This window comes from Canis lupus, chromosome 11, assembly GCF_003254725.2.
Source record: "Canis lupus dingo isolate Sandy chromosome 11, ASM325472v2, whole genome shotgun sequence".
NCBI classification, from domain to species: domain Eukaryota; kingdom Metazoa; phylum Chordata; class Mammalia; order Carnivora; family Canidae; genus Canis; species Canis lupus.
This window is the reverse complement of record NC_064253.1, coordinates 52,673,147-52,686,171: the sequence shown is the minus strand read 5'-3', so window position 1 is coordinate 52,686,171 and position 13,025 is coordinate 52,673,147. Positions and strand designations below refer to the sequence as shown.

Genomic DNA, 13,025 nt, shown 5'->3' with positions numbered 1-13,025 from the left:
AGAATACAAGCTCTATGAGGGCAAGGTCTTTTGTCTGTTTTGTTCATGGCTGTATCCTCAGTGTCTAGAACAGTGCCAAGTATTTAGTAGGCACTCAGTCAAAATCTGGTGAATAAATAAGTGGATAAATAGACTGTCTGCTGTGTGCCTGGCATCAAGATAAACACAGACTGGGTCTGCCCCCCACACCTGTGGTGCTCCCCCACCCAGCCCTACATTTGCTCCCTTAGGAGGCTTTTCCCCTCCTTCTTGCTTGGCCACCAAAGACATCTCCCCTCCTCTCCCATAGCCCCAGGTTGTTCCCCCCAAAGCCACCGTGTCACAGTGGACACAGATGAACATGTCAGTTGAATTTAAGAAAGAAGAAATCTCCATCAGCACAGCCAATTTCAGGGCTGACCTACTCACTACACTCCTGGGGAAACTGAGGCCTGGATTGAGGAAAGGCCTTGCTGCAGTGAGTTTGTGGTAGAGAAGAGACTACCTCCTGGTCCTTGGATTGTGAGGACTGGCATGAAGGGAGGTTCTGAGTCAGCTCCCTGCACAGAACAAGCGCCTGATCGAGGTCCCCGAGTAATGGTGGTGGCTGCCCAATGACCTGCATGGAGTTCACCCCCACTAGCTGCCCCTTCTTGGTGGTCTTAGAGGTTGGCCTCCTTGGGACCTGGGGACTAGACACTAGTGTGTCCCCGAGGACCCTGGGAAACCCCTTCACGTGGGACCAGTGCTTCTCAAACTTTTCTGTGGCCAAGCCACTGGGGGATCATCTTCCAGAGTAGATTCTGATTCAGTAAGCCCAGAGAGGGGCCCAGGGTGCTGTGTTTTAAACTTTTTAATGGGGCCCAGTGATGCTGATGCAGCTACCCTCGAGTGGCTATCCAGTGGTTCTCAAACTCATTGCACATTGCAGTCACCTCAGAAGTTTGGACACATACTGATATCTGGCTCCACCCCAGAGATTCCAGTTTAACCGGGATGGGGTGTGTCTTGGTTGTCTGGGGTTTTCAAAACTCCCCAGATGATTCTACTAGACAGCAAGGTTTGAGAACCACCAGTCTGGGTCACTGCACATTATTCTTGCACCGAGGGCAGCTCCACTCTGGGAGAGCCATACAACTTAAAGAGAATGGCATGAGGAGCTCAGAGGCTGCATCCCACTCCTGGGCAGGAGAGAGGATAGGAGAGGGGCTCAGGTAGTGAGCTGGAGGCCAGCATGGGGGGAGGGATACGAGAGAGCCTGCGGAGCCCTTCCCAGCAGAGAAGCAGCCAGGAGAGGTGAACCAGCTGCACAGCTCTTCGGAGCCCCGTCTTTGGCTTCATTCTTAACCCTGACTCTGATAGAGAAATAACTCCCTTTCTTCCCCCCCCTCCAGCCTCGCCTGCCTCTGTACCTGTATCCCCACACTAGTCCCCAGCCACCCAGGATCCGTGTAATTTATGTGTGTGTTGCCCCCTCCCGCAGACTGTGGGCCCTCGGTGGGCAGGGACCGTGTCTGATTCATGTCTGCCTCCCCAGGCCCCGGGCCCTGCATGCTGGGGGTAGGAAAGGTGTGCGGAATTGAGTGTACTGCTTGGGGCGCGCTGGTGCCTGGGACCTCTGTGCTACCGAGTTCCCAGTGCACGGCAAAGCCTGTGCATCGTGGTGGTAATTGTGAAGGTAAATCTTGTCTGGTGTCCTCGCAAACACTTGGTGAGGCGTTCCATAAATATGTCAGCAGCAGCATTAAAATTTGATGGCAGGCGGCTCAGGTCGGGACTAGCACTGTGACTTCCCAGCAAGGTATGACACCATCACCTCCTTCTCATTAGTCAGCGGCAGGATGCTCAGGCTTCTGTACTGAGTTGGGCCTGGTCAGGGGGAGGCGATTTCTTCAGAGGAGGACCGCTGGCTGCTCTGAGGGACAGGCCAAGGTCGAGGCCATGGAAAAGTACGTCAGCTTTGGATTGGCATCCAAAGACATTGGGCTGAGAGTCAGAGTTCCTGAAGGCTCTGGGAATGTGCCCAGTGGCTAGAGGGCACCCAAACTGGAGGAGGCTGGAGCCACTTGGAGTCTGGGAGCCACTAAGAAGGGCTTTACAGTCCAACCTGGTGGAAATAGTCGATTTGCCCCCAAAAAGGCCTTGTAGGATACTTTTTTTTAAAGATTTTATTTATTTATTCATGAGAGACACAGAAAGAGAGAGAGAGAGAGAGAGAGACAAGCAGAGGGAGAAGCAGGCTCCATGCAGGGAGCCCGACGTGGGACTCGATCCTGGGTCTCTAGGATCAGGCCCTAGACCAAGGCGGCACTAAACCACTAAGCCACCTGGGCTGCCCTCGTAGGATGCTTTAAAGGGGCATGGCATCAGAATCATCATTTAAGCAAGCAAAGGGTCATTTGGACAGGAGTCTGGGAGGCAAAAGTATTTAGTGGCGCAAAGAATGGAACCCAGTCTTGTCTACTTTCCACCCCAGCACTGTCCACTTGGGGTAACCGAGGTTAGGTGAACTTGAAAGAGACATGTTCAAGGTCACACGGTGGTAGAGACAGAATGAGGTCACTGGCCTAACTCTTAGATTAAGGCTTTCCCTATAATCAAGTGTTTGGGGCACTTAATGAAATACGAGGAAACTACCTAGGAATACAATTTTCATTAAAAAAAACAAGCCAAGTGCATCCACTTTTTTCAACAATCACACAGAGCACATGCTTTGTGCCAAGGACTGACTCATGCATCAGGGAGCCCCTCACATTCTGATTCACAAAGGACTTCGAAATGCATCAATATCCTTTAGTCGTGTGAGTGTTGTAATATCACGTTGCAGATGAGGAGGTCAGGTGCAGTGAGGTAAAGTGACTTCTCCAAGGCCACTCAGCTACATGGCTGAGGGGCTTAAATGGGGACTGCTGGCCACAACCCCCTGCTCTCTCCATCCCCTCAGTTATCAGCACAGAGTGGCAGCCACAGCTGTTGCCAGTGCCTACACAGAGAATCAGGCCCACTGTTTTACAGTTACTTCCAAAAATTATGATGTGGTTCTGAACGGTTAAAGAGTTTCTGGGTTTATTGGGTGGTGTGCCATGGTAGCAGCTGCCTCATGAGGCCTCTCAGGCCAGGAAACACGGTGTCCTGCTAAACTGGCCTCCTGTTTGGGAACATCCAGAGACTGACCTCGTCCCCAGGCTCCCTTCCCTGGAGATGGAAGCAGCACACTTTGACTCTTGAATGCAGCCAGGGCTGGCAGGAGGTGCATAGGGACAGGTTTCGGTAACCCACTAAATGACGTGGAGGCCCACATCTCAGCCAAGAAGCCCTCCTGGATACCCCAACCAGGATACATTTTACCTTCCTCTCTGCTTCTAAACCTGCCTCACCCTTTTCTAGTACCTGAATTTCTAGTTCTGGGCCTAAGAACCCCTTAGATGCAAGGAGTTCCTGGAGAACTAGAGTCTGAGACCCTCTCCCTGAGTGGCGTAGGACCTAGCACAAAGCTCTGAATGGAGTAGGGCCGTTGTGACTGCTGAATCGAATAGATTTCCCAAAATCCTGGTGAGTTTATTAGACATCTGTCACAGATGTGTGAGCTGGATTCCTTTGAGAATACAGTTCAATGTTATTCCAGAGGAACTGTGTGGAATCAGGAGCCTAGCAGGTTAGGTCATGGAATGGGGGCTTCCAGCAAGGTCACTCAGAGAGACCTTCAGGTGTCCAGACTGAGTACCTTCTGATGGCCAGGTGGGTGGTAAGGAAAAAACCCTTCCCGGTTATCCCTCCCAGCTGCAGCCCCAAGCAATGCAATTTGGTTTTGCTCTTTTTCTGAGTGTAGCAATCAGTGTTTTGCTCTTGCCTTACAAAAACACAAAACCAAAACTGCAACGATGAAACCTCTCTTCAATTCTTGCAGTGAAGCCAGGCTTGGTGCTGTCCCTGTGTGTCAGAGAGGCCTGGTAAGGGCCAGCCCCTTCAGGAAGCACCCATGTACTGTTCCTCTCCCTGTGTGGGACCCGCACCCTCACCCCTGCAACAAACGTGGCCCACTTCCCTTTTCAGTGTGTCTTGCCGCCTTTGTCTCTCTCTGTTTCATGCTCCTGCCAAAGATTAAGAACTAGAGTTTTATTACTGCTTTTCTAGCATGTTCTCATGACCTGTTTGGATCTGACACTGACAGGGGCTGGCCAAGGACCACGCAAGACCCCCTCAACTAGCATTTCTGCTGTGGGCGGGCCCTGAGCTGGGGACAGTGGAGGTCCTCGCCCGGATCTGTCACTCACACGTGGTGATGAGTCTTGGCTCCCGCCCTCAAGGAGGAACCAGACAGACTCCCCAGTGGAGGAATGGAGATGAGGGTCACATCTATCCTAAGTCTGAGCATCAAGTGCTCCGGGCTGTGGGGCTGAGGCCTCAGGGGAAAGTGGGGCATTGCTCTCAGCTAGGACGATCAATCCAGAAAGCAATATTTGAGCTGGGTCTTGACAAGCTGGGAGACTGGACATGAGGAGCAAGAGGGAGGTGGCCCTTCAGATGAAGGGCACAGCATGCGGAGATGGAGATGAGCCCCCTGGAACCTGCAGGGAATGGCACTTGGCTTTTGGGGCCGGGAGGTGGGGGACAGTGGGAGGTGTGACTCAGAAGCTCACTGGGACCAGACCCCGCAGGTCCTTGAATGGCGCAACGGGGCTTCTGGCCCCTGCCTCGAAGGCTTGTTTCTGTTTCTCACAATGATGCTGTGTGAGGGCACTCCCGGGTGAGGCTCACCAGAGACTCACGAAGGAACTCCGTTGCCCCACACGCATACACACAGATCAGGTATGTCTTGCACCCTGGTGAGGCTGCAAGAGCCATTTGCACATTGCGCATTGTCTTGTCCATTGTTTGCTTAGATGAGCGCATTGGGACAGAATTTTGGAATAATACCACAGCAGGAGAGCAGATTAAAATTGCATCAGAACCACTCAAAACATACCATAGCAGAGCCAAGGGCCTCCAGCTGAAACGTCTACAGGGGCCAGACATGTACAGAAAAAGATGAGAAATCAGACTTGGGGGACACGACAATAGTTATAAATTGCTTGTGGCTGATGACATACTTGTCCCTTTAAAACACTGGGTTGACCATCAATATATTTTGATTGGCCCCATGTGGCTCAAAAGCCCCAGTTCTTGCCTCTGATGACAGCCAGCTGGTGGGGTCTAGCATGTGCCCCATAGCCCACAGCGGAGGTACTGTGATGCGAAAGTGGAGTTGTTTCCCTTGAGGTCCCTGGAGGGTCCTTGCATTCAGGTTCTGGTGGTTGTAGACGGCAGGAATTGGGCTCAAGGCACAGCAGGCTCCTGGCACAGAGGACCAGGTTGAGGCCCACAACGGTCACCCACCCGCCTCGTGGCCGGCCAGCAGCAGAGCCTGGTCTCACGGGGGCCCACCCGGCACCGCTGCCCGATTGCGAAGCCCTAGTTCTCTTGAGAAACAGAAATGAGACACATTCTGCATTCGCTCCCTCACTCTTGCCCTCTCTCTCGGTTTTTCTCTTCTCTGTTTTTCTGAAGGCCTTCGTGGCTGGCTTGAGCTGGTGGGAGAAGAGGTTTTTCCCAGAAATGGATCGATGCTCTATGTGCCAGGCTGTCTGGGCTGACACGGCTGACCTTTACTGAGTTTGCTCAGGTTTTCCTTTCCCTGTTGGGAGCCCGCGGAGGTCTTGCTCTGCAGAGAGGGAGGTTGGGAAGCATTGGTCTTCAAGGGGGCCTGTCTGGGTGTGGGTGCAGGGAGGGTAGGAGAAGGAAGAGTGTTGGTGCCGGAAGACTTTTGAGGCCACTTGTTGGAATCTCGGCCATACACATTTCCTGTACAGATGAGAAAACTGAGTCTTGGTGGGGGGAAGGAGTTTGAAGTCACTCAAGAGGTTTTGACTGAGCCCCAGGATCTGGTGTGCATGCACACACCTACTCACCCACGCACGTGCACACACACATGCACATCTGCGTATACACATATGTATCCACGTATATGTGTATGCATGTGTGTTATACATGTCATACCTAAAATAGGAATATAATATATATACAATTGCATATAACATACACACATTTGAAGGTTTGTGCCTGCGTGGCGTGTTCTAGTTGGCACGGCGATGCAGAGCGCCCGCTGATGCCCGAGTCGTGGCATAGCATGCAGATCTACAGGACCACGGGGAGGAGCTGGAGAAATCTCATGGTCCTTTCCAAATCTTTCCTTCCTCCTCCTCCTCTGTAAAGCTTTTCTCTTAAAGCCCAGCTTCAATCCTTCAGAAATAGAACTTGGCTGCGAAGTCACTTTGAAAGACTTTCCGTATGTTAATTACAGCCGGCCAAGGTCTCGAGCAGAGGTGGGAGCCCACCATCTGCAGATGGGGTCGGCCCCCGGCGAGCTCTGCAAATCCCCATCATCTGGCAGGTGTCGTTTTGGGTTAATTAAGAGCTACACTGAGCCGGTTTACCTGTCACTTCTGAGAATTTTAGGAAACTTCGACTTTCTTGCCATCTCTGAGCTTTTAGCAAAGGAGAAAGAAAACATCTCTGATTCTGACAATTTTCCTGGCCCTGGAATCTCCAGGAAAGCTGCTTTAAAATAAAGCTGCCTAAATTTTTTTAAATGGATTTTAATCAGTCCTTTCTACTTACCCCATTAATCTTTACCACTAGTTCTTTTATATTTGGAAGGCAGTGCTGTTCTGTGGAAACCCATCATTTACCTAAATTTCTTTAGCCTCTGCTTTCATTCTGAGTCTTCGAGGAAAGAACATACATCCTTCAGCTTTATTCTGTTTAGTGGCTTTGGAAGGACTTTCGATTTGCGTGTCAGGGGCCTCTTTCAGCAGTCAGGGGACAGAGCGTCTGGGGTGGAAGCAGGAAAGACTGAGTTTTCCCTACCATCAGTGATGAGGAGGCACCAGGTCCTCCTCACACAGGGGTTTGTAAAGATCTGTAACTGTTAAGTCATGTGATCTTCCCAAGCTTCAGAAATAGAGATTTTCCTTCCTTCCATTTTACAGACAAGGAAACTGAGGCTCAAGAGGTAAATCCATGTGCCCAAGGCCACCCAGCCTCTGAATGGTAGGGTCTAGCCTGGACCATGGGCCTGTCTGACTCCAAAGGTAGAGAGATCTGGGCAGAAATGTAGGGCAGAGCACACCTGCTGGTGTGGTCCTGGGTGCGAGCCTGAGAGAGGGCCAGCCCTCTGTTCTTGGACCTGTTGACAGCTGGTGGGGTGGGGGTGGGGGATCTGGCTCCTCGGCCCAGAGCCCCATTATGTACCATCTGCCTGGTCCCACCCCCTTGCTTTTGCTCATGCAGTCGGCCCTCTGGCCCCACCTCTCCTTTACCCAGGGCAGAGTGCCGACAGCAGCCAGCCAGTATCTTCTGGCATCTTGAGATCAAGTAAGTTGGACTCGAATCCTTATCCCCTGCCTCATGGAAAAGTCCTATGTCTTTCCCAGGATTTCTGCCCCATTTCCAGGGGAGGCTCCCATTCACACACTCTGGCTCAGGTTCCCTGACATCACCAAATTCTCGGGCTCTGTGATCTCTCTTGCTCTTGGACCACATCCGATCACCTCAGCCTCACGGGCTACCCAGACAAGCACTCAGCCACCACCTTTGATTTGCATGTAAGGAGAAAACACCAACCTGGTCATGAAAGGCATTCGGATGGGTGACAGGCTTTACTGGATGTACCTGAGGTGGTAGTTGGGGGAAGGGATAGTTACAGCCCCCGATAAGGACAACTTAGAATGGGAATCTAGACACCCACTTAAATGTCCCTCACCCCCTACTCTCTAGACACACACACACACACACACACACACACACACACACACATGGTAGGACATGCACAGGGCTTTTTTAATGCACTGCACTTGGGTCTCTAAATCCTGGATGGCTTTCTTTTGCATATCCAAGAACTCAGTGAAAGCTGTAAAAGTCCTTCTAGGGCCTTCCTCCTCCCTCTCTTCTCTGCTACCTTAGCGTCCTGGGTGTGGGGAGAGGGGAGAGTTCTCTTCTTCTGGTAAGATTACCTTGTTTCCCCAATCCCATGATGTAGGCCCATATTCAAGATGAAGCGACTCTGCCCAGAGACGTTCATTTACCCAAGGCCACACAGCCAGTAAGCAGAAGGCTGAGTGCAGAGCCTACCCTTGCCCACCCTTCCTCATCTGTGGACACACCTTCCCTGATCCCTCTTCGCTTTCAGCTCCCATGGCATCTTGGGGGCAGGGGGCAACCTGCAGTGCTGACTCCAAGTCTGGTCTCACTCCAATCCTGGCTTCCCCCTTGGAACTGCTCCTTCCCAGGAGGCTGGGGATGGAGAAGATCATGACATGTTTTGCTGGTGAGAGTTCCTAGGGGCTTATATGTGACCAAGTCCAGACAGCCCAGGAGCTGTCTCTAAGGAGGGCCCAGGTGCTGTGTGCTTCCCAGATGGAGGTCTCACTGTCCACTGAGTGACAGACACCTGGGCATGAGCTGGCACCCCAATCTACCTCACAGAAACTTTTCTATTAATGGATAAAGGGTTCCCAGTTGAAGCAGTTGGTATTTTCTGAGAGATGCCAAAAGCCTGGATTGGGTGGTGGAAAGACGCAAGGGGCCCATGCTGTCCTTTGTGCTGGGTGGGGGTAAGAGAAGGTGGTTTTTTTTAAATTATTTATTTATTCATGAGAGACACACACACACACAGAGGCAGAGACACAGGCAGAGGGAGAAGCAGGCTCCATGCACCGGGAGCCCGATGTGGGACTCGATCCCAGTCTCCAGGATCACGCCCTGGGCTGAAGGCGGCACTAAACTGCTGAGCCACCCGGGCTGCCCAAGAGAAGGTGTTTATTTTTTAGTTCATTTTTGTAGGAGAGTGAATTGACACACATGTTACATTAGTTGCAGGTTCTACAAGTTTATACATTGCAGTTCTGCTTACCACAAGTGTAGCTGCCATCTGGGAAGGTGTTCATTGTGTGATCTTTGTCTCAGGCAGGCTAGCTGTACTTCTGGGGGTCCTAACAATGAGCCTGAGCCGGGGACTTCATTTTCCGCCCTGGAGAGCATCGTTCTGTGCCTGCGGTTGTTGTGGCCATGCTGTCTCCCAGGCTTCTGTTCCATCTGCTTGGACTATGGCAGCAGGCACCTGGCTGGTTTTCCCTGACCACAGGCTCACCCTCTCCAGCCTGCCCTCCAGATTCTGCTGCTCCCTAGTCTTCCCTGGGTCCCAGCTCTACTGGAAGAAAAGCATAATGTTCTGGCCCCACGCAGTTCTGGCTTGCCTCTGCTGGGCCTCATGATGACCTGGCCATGCAGGGCGTCACGCTCTGACCAGTCCCACCCCGACCTTTCTTGTGCCTGTCTCCCTCTGCATATCAAAATCCTGTCTCTGCTGGCTCACATGCTCTTCTGCACTCCAGAAAGTACCACCCAGTGCTTTCTCCAGACCTTCTCTTGGTTGGACAGGGTTCATTTTTCTAAGCTGCTGTTGTAAGGTTTGAAGGAAAGAAGGTGAATGTCCTTTGGATGTCATAATGTGGTGACTTTAAGCAGAAGAGATGAAATAGGTTATTGGAGCCTCCAGACCCAGAGAAGCCAGCAGCAGGTGGGATCCACTGAGCCCCCAAGGACAGGGCCTCCTTCCCTGCTAAAAGGATCATGGCCCCTGAGAAGTGAAATTCAAGCTCAGCTGACAAGAATGGCCTTTAAAAAAAATAAAGAGACAGGCCAAAGATGGGAAGGCAGTGTCACATAGGCAGAGAGTCTGGGACCAGAGGGCAGGAGGCCAACCTCAGAGTCCCCCCACCTTCCTGGGCCTCCATTTCCTCACACAGAAGACGCAGACAGTTGCACCCACCTGTGTGCTTCATAGGGTTGTCAGGAGGGTTAAATGAGATTCTGGATGCCGGGGAGGCCTTGGTGACCAGTATCAGGTCATTGTCATCATGGCCGACATTTGCTAGCATTCACTGTGTACCAGGCACTCTGTGTATCACCCATTCAGTCTTTACAATGACCACATGCAGTGGCATTTATTAATTGCTCCTACTTTACTGCGGAGGATACTGAGGCATGGAGAGGCTGAATGATCTGAAGGTCACAGAGTTCAGAAGAGGCAGACTCAGGATTTAAATCCCAGCAGTCTGGCTCCAGAGATTTTGTTCCCAGTCTCTGTGCCGAACTGACTGGAGACCACCGGGTTGAGTGGCAGCATGTGTGCTTGATCCTAGGCAGTCTGCTGCTTCCCAGCCACAAGGGCAGGCGAAGCCAGGTCTATAAGGCAGGCAGCTTCCTTGGTATTTGAGGACCTGGCCTCCCCACATCCCCTGGGGTGAGGACTCCCTACACTAGTTTTCTGTGTGGTCCATCAGATCATCCGAGAACATTCCAGAGTGTCCAGCAGGTGGCCGGATCACCCCCATGGGTCAGCCTCATGCCCCAAGATGGTGAAGCTCCTCTTCTCCGAATTCTCACTCTCCCAGGGCTTCTCATGGGACAGGGCTTGCTGAAGATGGCCACGAAGCCCCCCACTCAGCACACCAGGCAGGGGGGTCTCCAGGGGTTCACATCATCCATCGAGGAGCAGAGTGTTGTTGTGAGTGGAACCCAGCAGTGGATCAGATAAACTGGTTGGCATGCAGCCGGTGCTCAATGCACCCCTGGCTCTCAGTACTAATAGCAGAAGTAGTGGAAGCCACCATCTGTGTCCCTGGTTGATTGTGGGGTGCCTGCTCATTCATTCATTCAACAAATAGCGTTCAGGGCCAGCGAGATGCCAGGCCCTATACTAGACACTGGGAGGGAGACGTGACTTTGACAGACAAAACTCCCTGCTCCCCATTGTACTGGAGGAGGCAAAATTAATAAGAACAGCACAACAAAAACAAGATATGTTGGGTTGTCATCAGTTCTATGGAAAAAAAAATATAGCAGGAAAGAGGGGTGGGGTAGAGTTTCCATTTTACATTTGGTGGTCTGGAGATGAAATTGGAGCAAAGCCTAGAAGGATGTGAGGGAGAGAGCCATGCAAACAGCTGTGCAAGAGCAGTATGTACCAGGTAGAGGCAGGTGAGCTACCGGCGATTTGTGGAATGCCGACTATCCACTGTGGACACAGCATTACCCGGGGACTGTGGGGGGTGGCACAGAGGTGCACAGAGGAACCACACCCAGACCTGCAGGGCAGACACTCCCATGTCACAGGAGACCCCCCATGTAGGTGCTGTGTGATGCTGCGGGAAACTGGGTGCACCTGAAGTGGGGGCTTCCCAGAGAAAGAGATGTTAGCCAATTTGGGGACTGGGTGGTGGTGGTGGAGGCTGAAGGGTGGGTAACACACAGTTAACTCCAGCTGAATGGACCCAAGGCTAGCACTTCCAGGAGCTGGAGATCAAGGAGGCTTCCCGGAAGAGGTGGCCTTGGAGCTGAGCCTGGCAGATGAGCATGATGCTGCTAGATGGAGAAGCTGAGACAGCTTTTGCCAGCAGAGCCCTGGGCCCAGGCACAATGCTGTCAGGAAGTGCCTCTGATGGGGCAGCCCAGAGCCCTGAGGGGAGGGCGGCTGTCCCCTCTGATCCCCCACCCTGCCTCCTAGGAGGAGGAGGAGGCTCTGATGGATATGTGGAGGCTGGGCTGCTACGGCCCGGCCCGGCACTGTCACCATGCTCTCCCTCCCTACGCCGGAACCTGACACCCTGACCACTGAGGCATAAAAAACAGAGAATTGGAAGGCTCAGCCTGTCAGGCTGGGAGTGGCCCCCAGAGAGGCCTGAGGAGGAGCACGTGTGTGTGTCTGTGTGTGTGAGTGTGCACACGCTCCGCCAGTGGCTGCCTGGAGGAATGGGGAGGAGGCCAGCCCTTCGGCTTCCTTCATTGTTCCTGCCCTACCTGGTGGGTTTCCAGGGACCCTGCATCTGGGCCTGGCCGAAATGGGGGAGAGCAGTGCTTCAGGTCCTGACTTCTGGTTGGTCCTTCTGGAGGCGCCTGCCCTTTGGCCCTTCAGCAAGCATCCTGGAGAATGCATGGAAGCATGTCTGGGCTGAGGGTGGTCTCGTGGGGCTGTATAACTCCTGTCACCACGGCCAGGGAGGGGCCCACATGCTCCGGAACCAGTGGCTTAAAAAGCCACTCAACAGCCAGCCACCAACGCAGCCGGTGCCAGGCATTGAGTCAGGCCCAAACGGTGCCCTCTGGGGATCCCAGCCACTCAGAGGAGGCAGGCAGGGCCCTTCCTGCTACAGAGCCCAGGCAGCAAGGTTTGAGGGCAGGAATTTTCCTTTCCTATGACTGGCTGGTGGTAAACAGGCTCTCCTGAGGCTGAAGAAAGAGCACAGGGCAGTGCCAGATGCAAGAATCACTGCCCCAGGAGCAGCTGGGCAAGAGCGAGCCATTCCCAAGTCCTACTATGTCCCCCTTCCCCGATGCTGTGCCCACCCTGGCACAGCTTGTGGTTTCTGCTTCAGCAACCCCAGCAGTGACAGCTGCCCCTTTCCCAATGCCTAGAAGGCCCTGACCCACTCCCTCTGCTGTGCTCCCCAGCCCTTTGGCTCATCCCTTCAGCTCAGCAAAGTGCCATCTGCTTTCTCCTGGCATGGGGCCTGAGCCTCTGTCTCATCCTCCCCATTAGGCCAGGGCCCCGGGAGCAGACACCTCTGGATTCACAACACAGAGGGCCAGACTAGAGCAGAGGTCACCTTTGGCTTCTCAGTCCACAGCCACGTGGGAAACATGTGGGCAGTGGAATTCAAACCACACTGGGGTGCTGGAGTGCCTCCGTCAGGGCTGAGAGCCAGGCAGTCTGGAGCTTTGAACTTGGGTCAAGGTCATTTTGTGAGAGACCCTGGGCATCAGTTTTCTCACCTGTAAAATGGTCCAGTAACCCCAGGGAACACCTGGCATGTAGTAGTTTTGTGGTATATATGTTAGAGGCTGGTATTCACTCCCACCGTTAAGAAAAATGTTGCAGGGGGAAATACAATGCCAGTGTTAGCCGTCCACTGGATAAGGACGTGGACCAGACTTGCCCTCATTGGTTA

General features: G+C 52.9%; 1 protein-coding gene across 5 annotated transcripts in view; it reads left to right on the top strand.

The window, feature by feature from the left end:
* The window catches only part of PAX5 (paired box 5), a 195,609-nt gene that overhangs the window by 168,990 nt on the left and 13,594 nt on the right, over positions 1 to 13,025 (top strand). The window lies entirely within an intron of this gene.